At 45.3% G+C, this 15,043-nt stretch overlaps 1 protein-coding gene across 1 annotated transcript in view; it reads left to right on the forward strand.

The window, feature by feature from the left end:
• Positions 1–15,043, forward strand: part of ADAMTS17 (ADAM metallopeptidase with thrombospondin type 1 motif 17) — a 540,263-nt gene that overhangs the window by 233,584 nt on the left and 291,636 nt on the right. The gene's annotated exons all lie outside the window — the stretch shown is intronic.

The following is a 15,043-nucleotide window of genomic DNA, read 5'->3' on the forward strand; positions in this document are numbered from 1 at the left end:
AAGTGGCTCGTTATCGTCTGACGACGTAGACGTACGTCGTCAGACACTCCCCTTTCTCGGCGGCGCGCTCCCGCTGTATTCAGTCACAGCGGGAGTCGGGCCAGGGGAGGAGCAGTGGCGATCGCCGCTGCTCTTCCCCGATCGTCGGGGATCAAGTGTGGAGATCCGCCTGCTTGTGTAAACACAAGCGGGCGGATCTCCCAAGTGACAGGCAGGGTCAGATTGCAGGGTTCAGCATAGCTGAACCCTGGATCTGTCCTTGTGTCACTCAGTCACCTCCCCCCCACACACGTCAGTAAGCACCAGGCATACATTAACCCCTCCCTCTCCAATAAAATTAACCCCTTCCCTGCCAGTGTCATTTTTACAGTAACAGTGCATATATATAGCACTGATTACTGCAGTAATGTCACTGGTACCCCCAAAAGTGTCAAAAATGTCAGTCAAGGGTCCGATCTGTCCGCCGCAATGTCGCAGTCCTGCAAAAAAAATCGCAGATCGCCGCCATTACGCGTTAAAAAAAAACGCCAAAAATGACAGAAATCTTTCCCTTTGTTAGTAAACGCAATAACTTTTGCGCAAACCAATCAAAATACGCTTATTGTGATTTTTTTTTTTTACCAAACATATGTAGCAGAAAACAAATTGGCCAAAAATTTTAAAAAATTTAGATTTTTACATTTTTTGGGGGGGGAATTTCATATAAAAAAAGTGAAAAATATTGTTGTTTTTTCAAAATTCACGCTCTTTTTTTGTTTATAGCGCAAAAAGTAAAAATCGCACAGGTGATCAAATACCACCAAAAGAAAGCTCTGTTTGTGGAAAAAAAAGGACGTAAATTTAGTTTGGGTGCGGCATCGCACGACCGCGCAATTGTCAGTTAAAGTCGCACAGCGCCGAATCGCAAAAAGTGGCCCAGACGTAAGACGGCAAAATCCTCCGGTGGTAAAGTGGTTAAAGCTGAACTCAGGGCAGATATATAAAAAAAAGAATGCAATTATGGGTTTTATTACAAAAATGCATGTAGTGTAGAAACTAAAATACTTGATATCCGCTACTGACGCCTGTTTTGAATGCGGTCAGCAGTGTACAGTGTTGGCACTGAAGGTTTGTTACAGTAGGTAACCAGCATGCAGTCAACTTTCTTCAAACAAAAATGCACCTCCAATATCCTTTTCAGGATCTTATGTGTGAATCATGTGACAGACGTGCATTTATATTGTCGGTTATTAATTGGAGTGAACACAAGGTGTGAGCGGTGATGTATGAGTAGGAGGCTTTCTGCCTGCAGTCAGAAATGATCTGTCAAAACTAGAATCTGCAATAAAGAAAAGCTAAATAACTGGAGGAAGCGTTATCCTGGTTTGAACTTTACACGATTACGTTTTCCCTCAAGTAACACGCAGGTCGGCAGTCTCAGTACTGCACAGTTATGTATTTTACAATTCAAAATGGAAATATCCGGATATTTATCATGTGGATCTTTAGTACATTTATAACTTGCTGCTTTAACCACTTCAGCTCCGGAAAGGTTTTACCCCCCTTAATGACCTGGCCATTTTTTTTTTTGCGATTCGGCACTGCGTTAACTTAACCACTTAAGCCCCGGAAGATTTTACCCCCATTCCGACCAGGGGGTATTTTGCGATTCGGCACTGCGTGACTTTAACGGACAATTGCGCAGTTGTGCGACGCTGTACCTAAACGAATTTGGCGTCCTTTTTTTCCCACAAACAGAGCTTTCTTTTGGTGGTATTTGATCACCTGTGCGATTTTTTGATCACGCGCTATAAACAAAAAAAGAGCGTCAATTTTGCAAAAATAGCAATATATTTCACATTTTTTTATATGAAATTCCCCCCAAAAAAAATGTAAAAATCAAAATTTTTTAACATTTTCAGCCAATTTGTTTTATGCTACCTATGTTTGGTAAAAAAAAATGGCAAAAAGCGTATTTTGATTGGTTTGCGCAAAAGTTATCGCGTTTACTAACAAAGGGAAAGATTTTTGTCATTTTTGGTGTTTTTTTTTTTTAACGCGTAATGGCGGCGATCTGCGATTTTTTTTTTGCGGTACTGCGACATTGCGGCGGACAGATCGGACCCTTGACTGACATTTTTGACACTTTTGGGGTTACCAGTGACATTTCTACAGTAATCAGTGCTATACATATGTACTGTTACTGTAAAAATACACTGGTAGTGAAGGGGTTAACTTTATTTGGGAGGGAGGGGCTGTGTGTGTCCCTAGGGGCGTGCTTTCTACTGTGATTGGCTGTGGCTTCAGCTGTAAGGACACTGATCAACCGATCTACATAGTAGATCCGTGTGATCAGTGTCTTTACAGCGAGGAGAATGACAGGTCGTTTGTTTACACAAGCTGCCTGACATTCTCCCTCTCCCCCGCCGATCGCCGAGTGGTCGGCGGACATCGGGTCCGCTGGTCACACGCGCGGGGGGGTCCGTGACCACGCGGGAGCGGGAGCGCGCCTCCGGCGGCGCACGCTCGCTCCCTAGACCCTCACAAGCAAGCAACGTAGCCCTACGTTAGTTTGCCTGTGAGGGGCTGACCGCCGACGTAGATAGTCGTGCGGCGGTCGGCAAGTGGTTAACAAAAAAACTGCGCGGTCGTGTAATGCTGTACCCAAATACAACTGATGTCCTTTTTTCCCCCCACAAATAGAGCTTTCTTTTGGTGGTATTTGATCACCTCTGCGGTTTTTAGATTTTGCACTATAAATAAAAAAAGAGCGACAATTTAAAAAAAAAAACAAACAATATTTCTCTAGCGCTCATTGACAGACGTAGTCCACGGTGATACACCACCTTCGGGTTATGTTGCCTCCACAGGAGCAGGACTAGACAGGAAAAAAGCTCTGGCCACACCCTAGGGGCAGTCCCAGAGGGTATATCCTCTCTCTCTCTGCCTCAGCAAATCAGTTATTTTCTGTCTAGTTAGGAGTAAGGACCTAGATACCTTGCTGGGATCTTAGGTCCTGGCAGGATTTTTTTCTTAAAGGATTTTTTAGACAGCTTTTTTTCTCCAGTGTTCCTGTGAGATCTTCAAGCAAGAAAGCTGAACTGGGCGACGGGCTGGATGTTGAGATCCGGTGGTCACCCCAGTTCAGCCTACGAGCGCGTGCAGGCCATAGCTCCGCGCTGGGTCGGCCGCGACAAAGTCCCATTAAAGGACTGACCCAGCGAGTTAAACGTCTCGCTGAAACGCCAAAGACCATGAGTCACGGCGTCCATATCGGTCGACAGCCCTCCCGCCCCGGTGGAGAGGGGTACTGTCAGGAGTTGGTGCCCGCCTGGTTCCGGTATGGTGAGTAGTATGTTCCCCCTTTTCCCCCTGACGGGTTTTGTGGTGAACGCGGGCCCCTCTCTGTATGGTAAGATAGAGTCCCCCTCTATCCTATAAATGACACAGATCCTCCTACTTTGAGTGTGATTTTATGTGCAAAAAGCCAGGAGGCTTGGTTTGGGAGCTAACAATCTAATTGTATACATGTTAAAAAGATTGTAATCTGTGGCATTCTGGGAATCTTACGGTGATAAGAATGAGCTACCTACCAGTCAGAAGCCACGGACATGTAGACTGCCTTCCTAATCAGATCTCCAGCTATTAGCAGGCCTCCCGAATGGCCATGCGGTCCGCCAGGGCCGGTACCGCCAACCACGCCAAAATCCCCATGCAGAGAGAGTGTTGTGTGCCCTGCAGCACACCGCTATTCAGTACAGGCCGCCGCCATTTTTTTTGCTGGATCGCACGAGCCGCCATTTTGGCGTAGCCTCGTGTCTCCAGCATGGGGGCGGCCATGTTTGAGGTGATCCAAACACCTCGTGGAGCTAGGGGAGGCGCCGGAAGGCGTGCAGAGGGGCGGAGCCGCCTCCTTTATTCCTGGGCAGCCAGCCAAAAGACTTCCTGTTTGTCAAGACAGCGCTGTAACCTGTTGCAGTTAAACTCTGAGCATCAAGTGGTGAGCCTGGGGGTCTATCTCTCTCTCTCTCTCGATCGATAGGGATCCCTAGCAGGTAACACTAAGGGGTTTTTTGTGGCGCTGGGGGTCTGGAAAAAAAAAAAAAAAAAAAAGTTTTTTATTTTTGAATTTATATTATCCAGGAAGTGACTGGAATTATCATGGACCCTGCCACACATATTCCCCCACCTGTTTCCCTCGAGGGGGCCACGGGACCCGCCGGTGCACAGAGTGTAGAGTCATTTACAGCAATTTTGGAGTCTATGGTGGCTCGGGTGGAGGCGGCCTGTCAGGGACGGGGGTCAAGGAAGCGACCCCCGCCTACCCCTATACTATCTGACACCTCTGACTCTGATTCAGAGATGGTCACTGCAGTTGCAGGTTCCTCTGCAAAGGCTGTTATCCCAGGTAAAGCCCCCTCAGACAGTGAGGAGGACGCTTCTTCTCCTGCTATAATTCAGGAAGAAGCATTGGTGGACGCACTAGTTGTGGCAGTGCAGGAAACCTTAAAACTTGAGGCTTTACCGGCAGAGGCAACTGAAACAGAGATTCCTTTTGGTACTAATAAGCCCATCAAAACGGTGAAGGTTTTTCCTGTACCCAAGTGTTTCGGTAATCAGATTAAAGGAGAATGGGAGCATTCTAAACGTACCTTTACTATTTCCAAGCGTATTGCTAGACGCTATCCGTTTGAGGAATCCATCATTAAGAAATGGACGGTACCACCAGTGGTGGATCCACCTATTTCCAGGCTGAATAAAGCCACGGTTATCCCAGTAGAGGACACTTCGTCCTTTAAGGATCCGGTGGATCGAAAGATGGAAGCAGAGTCCCGCACCATCTTCTCTCTGATAGGGTCAGCATTTAGACCAGTAATTGTTATTGGTCTAGTTTCCCAGACACTTACGGAATGGGCGAAAATGGTACGCCAAGACCTTAGGGGAAAAGATATTCCCCAGGAGACATCTGATTTGATAGAACAGATTATACAAGGGCTACTCCCGTATTAGGGCATGCATCTATGTCAGCGGTGATCCTCAGACGTGTGCTGTGGTTAAAATGCTGGTCAGCTGACCTAGGTTCCAAAAAGACCTTGACAAATCTCCCTTTTCAGGGGAATCGTCTATTTGGGGCCAACCTAGATGAAATCATCAAGGATGCCACTGGGGGCAAGAGCACTTTTTTGCCACAGGCTGCTAAAGCTAAGGGACCTCGCAACAAGCGAGGACCTTTCTTTACCGCCCATAAAGGGCGCCCGGCTGGTACTAGCGGGAAAGGCAAGACTCCTCCAGGAGGGTTCAAGAAGGGCTGGTCGGACAAGCAGAGGACCAACCCAGCCAAACCCGAAGCAAAGGAGTACACAGCCTGAAGGTGCGCCCCCACCCGGTTTCAGGGTGGGGGGACGTTTTCACCGGTATTCAGGACATTAGATCGAACATCAACCACTACTACCGGTGCGATTCTTCCCTTCCAACATTTAAGTTCTACAGGAAGCGGTAGTTACCGTTCCCTGAATAGATCTTTTCCTTTACCTTTTCCTAAGATTAGTCCCTATACCTCACAGGAATCGGATCTGGTTGACCAGATAGGCCAAGTAGCCTCTAGTCGGGTGACTTCGGTCCCTGAGGTTCAACCAGAAAAGATCACCTTTCCTGATAACTATCAGGTATCTGATAAATGTGTGGGAACAGAAAACGACCAGACTTTCTCGGATGGTCGGGGCCAGATACCTCTAGGGACGCCTGGTTCAGATTCTATCAGCGCCAGTGGTCCTAGAAATTCTAGGCTGGCCTCCTCAAGCCGGCCTGGCCGACTTGGACATGCTAGTCGCAGACGTTCCGTGGGAACTTCGTCTCAGGGAGTGTCTGTGGTCTCAAGGACCAATTTACCATCATGCTTTACAGTCGCTGGGTTTAATGGCCTGGCCATTGAGACCCAAGTACTGAAGGACAGAGGTTTGTCTACTTCAGTCATTCCTACCCTTATTAAAGCAAGGAAAGCGACTTCCAGCAAGGTCTATTATCACACATGGAAGACTTATATTGCGTGGTGCGAATCTTTAGGATTTCCTCCACGTACCTATTCGGTGACTCGAATATTGGCCTTTTTGCAACAAGGGGTTGAGCAGAAGCTAGCCTTGAGCACCATCAAGGGTCAAGTTTCAGCATTAGCAATCTTCTTTCAGAAACCTTTAGCTACCAAGTCCTTGGTGCGGAATTTCATCCAGGGGGTGCGGCACCTGGCTCCTCCAGTCCGCGCGCCCTTACCGCCCTGGGATCTTAATTTGGTTTTGTCGGTTCTACAGAAACCTCCCTTTGAAAACATCAGGGAGATTCCCTTGCTTACTTTATCCCAGAAGGTGGCCTTCTTGGTGGCTATTACTTCTGCTCGCAGGGTGTCAGAACTGGCTGCATTATCATGCCAGTCCCCATACCTAGTGATTCATAGGGATAAGGTAGTACTTCATCCTAAGCCATCTTTTCTTCCTAAGGTGGTTTCAGATTTTCATCTGAATGAAGATATTGTACTACCTTCCTTGTGTCCTCAGCCCAAGCATCATCGGGAACATGCGTTGCATTCCTTAGATGTGGTTCGGGCAATCAGGGTATACCTGAAAGCTACGGAATCATTCCGTAAGACGGATTCACTTTTTGTGATCACGGATGGCCCCAGAAAGGGTTTGCCTGCATCTGCCGCGACCATTGCCAAATGGATTAGACAAACGGTGGTACAGGCTTATTCTATTAAGGGTCAGAGTCCTCCGTTCCCTGTTAGGGCGCACTCCACTCGAGCGCTCAGTACTTCCTGGGCCTTTCGCCATCAGGCGTCAGTGGTCCAGGTATGTAAGGCGGCCACCTGGTCGTCGGTACATACCTTTACAAAATTCTATAAAATTGATGTGACGGCATCGGCGGATGCCTCATTTGGCCGCAAGGTTTTGCAGGCCGCAATTTGAGGAGACCGGTGGTCTACCTCGAGGGTTTTTTTCTGTTTGAAAAAAAAAAAAAAAAAAATTTTCTCTTTTTTGTTGAGTCTCATCATTTAGGATGAGCATTGTAAACTTCTAGTTGGCACCGGTTGGGCCTTCTAGATTGGGATTTGATTTCCATTTTCCCACCCCTCAGTTGTGATACTGCTCTGGGACGTCCCGAAGGTGGTGTATCACCGAGGACTACGTCTGTCAATGAGCGCTAGAGAAAAATGGATTTTTGTAAAATCTTACCGTAAAATCCTTTTCTCTTAGCTCATTGACAGACGTAGTCCCCGCCCCTCTGTTTTTGAGTTGGGTTGGGTTAAAATCTCTAAAGACTGCTTTTTCACATAACTGATTTGCTGAGGCAGAGAGAGAGCGGATATACCCTCTGGGACTGCCCCTAGGGTGTGGCCAGAGCTTTTTAATTTCCTGTCTAGTCCTGCTCCTGTGGAGGCAACATAACCCGAAGGTGGTGTATCACCGAGGACTACGTCTGTCAATGAGCTAAGAGAAAAGGATTTTACGGTAAGATTTTACAAAAATCCATTTTTTTCACTTTCTGCTATAAAACATTCCCAATAAAATAAATAAAATCAGTTTAGGCCAATTTGTATTCTGCTACATATTTTTGGTAAAAAAAAAAATCCCAAAAAGCGTATTTTAATTGGTTTGCGCAAAAGTTATAGCATTTATAAACTACGGGACAGATTTTGTTTTTATTAGTAATGGCGGCGATCAGCCATTTTTAGCAGGACTACGACATTGCAGCAGACAGATCGGACCCCTAAATGGCATTTTTGAGACACTTTTTGGGAACCAGTGACATTAATACAGTAATCGGTGCTAAATAATATGCACTGTTACTGTATAAATTACACTGGCAGGGAAGGGGTTAACACTGGGGGGTGATCAAAGGGGTTAATGTATGCCTAACAATGCTTACTAACTGTGGGGAGGGAAGGGCTCTGTGACAGGCACAGAGAGAGATTGGGGTTGTAGCTTTGCTGAAACTCCTGATCTCCTTCTGCCTGTGTGACAGAAGACTCGCCTGTTTTGTTTACATAAGCAGGCGGGTCTTCTGTCAGTTTATCTGACATTAACAGGAGGTTGGCAGCAATCGCCACCGCTCCTCCTGCTGCCTGCCTCCTGCTGTGTCTAATCAGCGGGAGTGCGGCTCCAGCGGCACAAAATCCTGTAGATATACGTGATTCTGCGCAGCTGAGCCTCCACGCCGCAGTATATCTGCGGTGGGCGGTTGGCAACTGGTTAAACTGGTCATACGCATTTTACATTTTTAGAAAGCTCATTTAATTTTTAGTTAACATGGTCAAAATTGAAAATTCATTTTCAACTGTAGTGACCAGAAAATTAGAAGGAGCAATTTTTCTTAAAAGAACAAGTTTCTTACAGTGCATGTGTTTTTTTTTTTTCTGAAGAAAAATCATACATATTGTAATGAAAACCGTTTATTGGGTCTGGGACTCCATTCAAATGCCAGGGCTTTCCAACCAAATTAGTTGACTTAATGATGGCAAGAAAGAATGTTTTTTGGTTTCAGAATTTCTACAAATGTTTCAGTGAAAGTCTAACCATGTATGACATTGACAGGAACATACCCAACCATGTATGACATTGACAGGAACATACCCAACCATGTAGGACATTGACAGGAACATACCCAACCATGTATGGCATTGACAGGAACATACCCAACCATGTATGACATTGACAGGAATATACCCAACCATGTATGACATTGACAGGAATATACCCAACCATGTATGACATTGACAGGAATATACCCAACCATGTATGACATTGACAGGAACATACCAAACCATGTATGACACTGACAGGAACATACCCAACCATGTATGACATTGACAAGAACATACCCAACCATGTATGACATTGACAGGAACATACCCAACCATGTATGACATTGACAGGAACATACCCAACCATGTATGACATTGACAGGAACATACCCAACCATGTATGACATTGACAGGAACATACCCAACCATGTATGACATTGACAGGAACAATCCCAACCATGTATGACCTTGACAGGAACATACCCAACCATGTATGACATTGACCGGAACATACCCAACCATGTATGACATTGACAGGAACATACCCAACCATGTATGACATTGACAGGAACATACCCAACCATGTATGACATTGACAGGAACATGCCCAACCATGTATGACATTGACAGGAACATACCCAACCATGTATGACATTGACAGGAACATACCCAACCATGTATGACATTGACCGGAACATACCCAACCATGTATGACATTGACAGGAACATACCCAACCATGTATGACAGGAACATACCCAACCATGTATGACAGGAACATACCCAACCATGTATGACAGGAACATACCCAACCATGTATGACAGGAACATACCCAACCATGTATGACATTGACCGGAACATACCCAACCATTTATGACAGGAACATACCCAACCATGTATGACAAGAACATACCCAACCATGTATGACAAGAACATACCCAACCATGTATGACAGGAACATACCCAACCATGTATGACAGGAACATACCCAACCATGTATGACAGGAACATACCCAACCATGTATGACAGGAACATACCCAACCATGTATGACATTGACAGGAACATACCCAACCATGTATGATATTGACAGGAACATACCCAACCATGTATGATATTAACAGGAACATACCCAACCATGTATGACAAGAACATACCCAACCATGTATGGCATTGACAGGAACCTACCCAACCATGTATGACAAGAACATACCCAACCATGTATGGCATTGACAGGAACATACCCAACCATGTATGACAAGAACATACCCAACCATGTATGGCATTGACAGGAACCTACCCAACCATGTATGACAAGAACATACCCAAACCCATGGCTCCGCTCCAAGCTTGCTGCTTTCATCCCACGTGGACAACCGGCTGCTGGCTACCACAGTCCATCTCCACTTTCAGGCAGAAGTAAAAAATATAAGCAGCACTCCAAAGCTTAGCTCTTCTTTCTAATTTATTTTAAAAAAGGTCTGCATTCATGTCTTCACCCGAAACTAACCTTCCTTGACGCGTTTCATCACTGCTGGCTTGCTCTGAAAGAGAAAACATGTCACGGAAGTTTGGTTTTAGGTGGAGACATCAATGTATGCAGTATTTATTTATTTATTTTTGACAAATTAAACACAGGAGGAAGAGCTAGGTTTGAAATGCGACTTCTGGTTTTTTTACTTCTAACCAAGTATGGCCAGCTGTATCCCAGATAGCAAGGATAACTTGACACACATTTGTGTCAGTTTTGAATTATAAGTCTTGTTAGCTTGCTGCACATTTTCACTGGTAAGTTGTACACTTGCAGAGCACTTGAAGCACAAGTTCTAGTTGACACTTTTTCAGTTTGCAGCAAATTTGTGCAGCAAGTTTCTATCAAGAGCAAAGTTGCAGAGGTGAGTCTACAGCAAGAGCTCTGCAAGTCTACAGCATGAAGATTCAGCCACAGTGCCCCCTGTGGTGGGATGACTATTGCACATCATAACTGAACCAGAATTTGCAGCAGACTTGCAGAATGTTTGCAAAGAAAGTTGATCCAAGGTCATGCAATGCGGACTTGCTACAATTGCGCAACAAACTTTTGAAGCCTGGCAAGTCTAGCAATAGCTTAGCAAGTCATTTTCAAACTTCCAGCTCAATTGCTTGCTATCTGGGATAGGGTTCGGAACTTGTGCATTATAGAGTGCAACTGCATTGCCCTAGGTGCATTAATATTTATTGCAGCTCCGCATCTGCATTGTGCTGTCAAAATGCTGAAAAATTGCGGCATTGCAGTTTTTGCGTAGGACCACCTGACTTGTTTCTTTCTGATTTCTTTGATTATATAGGTCAGCAGGACCTTGTCACTATTGGCACTTTTCCACTGCAAGTACCGGCTCGGCTCCACTCGGCCCTGCTTGGCTCGGTTTGGTTTTCCACCGCATGGTACGGTTTGCTTTTCCACTAAAGTAGTAAGTGGGTGGGATAACGATTCTCTGACCAATCAGTGGCTAGTAGTGACAAACAGTCAAGGCTGCATGCAAAGGATTGTGGGATATGGTATCGGTACGGCCCTCTTGGAACCACAACCGAGGTGGTACTGTTTAAGCGAGCCGTACCGTTTGGTTCCATGTAGTGGAAAAGCGCCGCCGTACCGTACCAACACCGTACCATGCAGTGGAAAAGCGCAAAAGCGAGCCAAGCCGTTCGGTTCCATGCAGTGGAAAAGCGCCAATGTTATTTGCAGTATGGTCACCCTTGCATGCTGTGTTTTAATAACACATGAATGACCCTTTTTCATATTTGGGATGTCCTATTTTATGACCCTAGCAGACACCTTCAGCTGACAGATCTTGGGTGGGAAAAAGTTTGGATTATTTTGGACAATAGACTATTGTGAGCCAAGGTTAAGACCAGCACCTGTTTTGTCTTTTATGCACATGGGAATCCATGGTGGTTACAACATCGGATTTGCTGCTCATTCCAAAATATTTATCATGAAGCAAGGATAATAACAGGAAGCAGCAATGCCACAGGTGTGTTTTGTACATGGAGCACATAGTAATTTAGAATGCACTTGGAAATTGATGGAATTTGACAAGGAACACCTCCATTGTTCTCAGGACTTTACTTACTGCTTTTTATAAATGAGTTTCACTATTTTGAGAGCAGTGGCAGACACACAGGACAAATTCCTGGGCAGTGCCAGTCACTGCTGTCCACCATGTTACCCGTAGGTAGTGGTGAGTTCGAACATACACTATATTGTTAAGTATTGGAACGCCTGTCTTTAACTTTAACTGCATCCCGGGGGTTAATCTGCAGGGTTCAATATTGAGTTGGCCCACCCTTTGCAGCTATAACAGCTTCAACTCCTCCGGGAAGGCTGTCCACAAGGTTTAGGAGTGTGTCTATGGGAATGTTTGACCATTCTTCCAGAAGTGCATTTGTGAGGTCAGGCACTGATGGTGGATGAGAAGGCTGGGCTTGCAGTCTCCGCACTGATTCATCTCAAAGGTGTTCTATCGGGTTGAGGTCAGGACTCTGGGCAGGCCAGTCAAGTTCCTCCACTCCAAAGTCGCTCATCCATGGTGTGGGGATTATGGTGTGGGGTTGTTTCTCAGGGGCTGGGCTTGGCCCCCTAGTTCCAGTGAAGGGAACCCTTAAGGCGTCAGCATACCAAGACGGTTTGGACAATTTCATGCTCCCAACTTTTTGGGAACAGTTTGGGGATGGACCCTTCCTGTTCCAACATGACTGCACACCAGTGCACAAAGCAAGGACCATAAAGACATGGATGAGCGAGTTTGGGGTGGAGGAACTTAAATGGCCTGCACTGAATCCTGACCTCAACCCGATAAAGCACCTTTAAGATGAATTCAAGCGGAGACTGTGAGCCAGGCCTTCTTGTCCAACGTCCATAGACACCTAAACCTTATGGACAGCCTTCCCAGAAGAGTTGAAGCTGTTATAGCGGCAAAGGGTGGGCCAACCCAATATTGAACCCTACGGACTAAGACTGGGATGCCATTAAAGTTCATGTGCGTGTAAAGGCAGGCGTCCCAATACTTTTGACAATATAGTGTATCTGGGTTTGGTTCAAGGTGAGTTTGGTGAACATTACTAAAGTTCAGATGCTGAATCTGAATCCAATTAAAGTCAATGGGAGCTGAATTAAAAAAAAAAAAAAAAAAAAAGAACAGTAATGGTCATTTTCTAAGCGAATAGGCAAGAGATTGTCAAAAATGCCATTGGGAGTTAGGCACTACCCTGGGCGACATACACTCACCGGCCACTTTATTAGGTACACCTTTCTAGTACCGGGTTGGACCCCCTTTTGCCTTCAGAACTGCCTTCGTTCTTCGTGGCATAGATTCAACAAGGTGTTGGATACATTCCTCAGAGATTTTGCTCCATAGTGACATGATAGCATCACACAGTTGCTGCAGATTTCTCGACTGCACATCCATGATGCAAATCTCCCATTCCACCACATCCCAAAGGAGCTCTATTGGATGAGATGTGGTGAGTGTGGAGGCCATTGGAGTACAGTGACCTCATTGTCATGGTGAAGAAACCAGTGGTGAGATGATTGGAGCTTTGTGACATGGTGCATTATCCTGCTGGAAGGAGCCATCAGAAGATGGGGACACTGTGGTCATAAAGGGATGGACATGGTCAGCAACAACACTCAGGTAGGCCGTGATACTAAGGAGCCTAAAGTGTGCCAAGAATGCATCCCCCACACTATTCCTCACACCTCACCACCAACCTAAACCATTAATACAAGGCTGGATGGATCCATGCTTTCATGTTGTTTATGCCAAATTCTGACCCGACCATCTGAATGTCGCCGCTGAAATCGAGACTCGTGAGGCCAGGCAATGTTTTTTGTCCAATTTTGGTGACCCCGTGCGAATTGTAGCCTCAGTTTCCTGTTCTGAGCTGACAGGAGTAGCACCCGGTGTGGTCTTCTGCTGCTGTAGCCCATTTGCTTCAAGGTTCGATGTGTTGTGCATTCAGAAATTGTATTCTTCATATCTTGGTTGTAACGAGATGTTATTTGAGTTACTGTTGCCTTTCCATTGCCTCAAACCAGTCTGCCCATTCTCCTCTGACATCAGCAAGACATTGTCGTCCACACAACTGCCCCTCACTGGATATTTTCTCTTTTTTGGACCATTTTCTGTAAACCTGACAGATGGTTTTGTGTGAAAATCCCAGTAGATTAGCAGTTTTTGTAATACTCAGACCAGCCCGTCTGTCACCAACAACCATGCCACGTTCAAAGTCACTTAAATCCCATTTCTTTCCAATTCTGATGCTCGGTATGAACTTCAGCAAGTCGTCTTCACCACGTCTAGATGCCTAAATGCATTGAGTTGCTGCCATATGATTGGCTGATTAACAATTTGTGTTACCAAGCAATTGAACAGGTGTACCTAACAAAGTTGGCGGTGAGTGTATATACCATATATAAAAAAAAAAAAAATGAAAATTCCATTTGGTGGGGCAGCAATTTTAGTAATGTTTAAAGTACAATTAAAATGGCAAAACTCTTTTAACCACTTGCCGACCACCCGCTGCATATATACTGCGGCTGGCTGGCTCGGCTGTGGGCGTGATCCGCGGGTGTGTGCCCACCCCCCCCCCCCCCCCATTAGCCAGTGGGGAAGCTAAATCATGGGTCCGACAGCTGCGATTGCCGCCGGGCACCCACGATTGCTCCCCGTGGAGAGAAAACAGCGGTGCTCTGTTTTAAACACAGCAGACCGTTGTTCTCTCTGGAATGAACACAGAGTGCCTGTGATCCTTCTATATAGGAACACAGGTCTCTGTGTTGATTTCACAAGGCCACCCCCCCACAGTCAGAAAACACCCCCTAGGCATACACTTAACCCTTTGCTCGCCCCTAAGTTAACGCCTTCCCTGGCAGTGTCGTTATTACAGTAACAGTGCATATTTTTAGCACTGATTACTGTAGTAATGTCACTGGTCCCACCAAAAATGTAAAAAATGTCAGTTAGGGGTCCGATCTGTCCGCCGCAATGTCGCAGTCCCTCTAAAAATCGCAGATCGCCGCCATTACTAGTAAAAAAAAAAAAAAAATGACATAAATCTTTTACCTAGTTTGTAGACGCGATAACTTTTGTGCAAATAAATCAAAATACATTTATTGGGATTACACAAATATGTAGCAGAATACAAATTGGCCTAAAATAATGAAAAAAATTAGATTTTTACATTTTTTGTGTTGGAAATGTTTTATAGCAGAAAGTGAAATATATATATATATTTTCAGAATTGTCGCTCTTTTTTTGTTTAACGCACAAAAAATAAAAATCGCAAAGGTGATTAAATGGCATCAAAAGAAAGCTCTATTTGTAAGAAAAAAAGAACATCAATTTTTTTTGGGTACAGTGTCGCGCGACCGCGCAATTGTCCATTAAAGTAATGCAGAGCAAAAAAAGGCCTGGTCATTAACCACTTAACAACTGCCTACCGCAGATTTACTG

Source organism: Pelophylax lessonae (genome assembly GCF_965119305.1).
Source record: "Pelophylax lessonae genome assembly, chromosome: 4".
Taxonomy (NCBI): domain Eukaryota; kingdom Metazoa; phylum Chordata; class Amphibia; order Anura; family Ranidae; genus Pelophylax; species Pelophylax lessonae.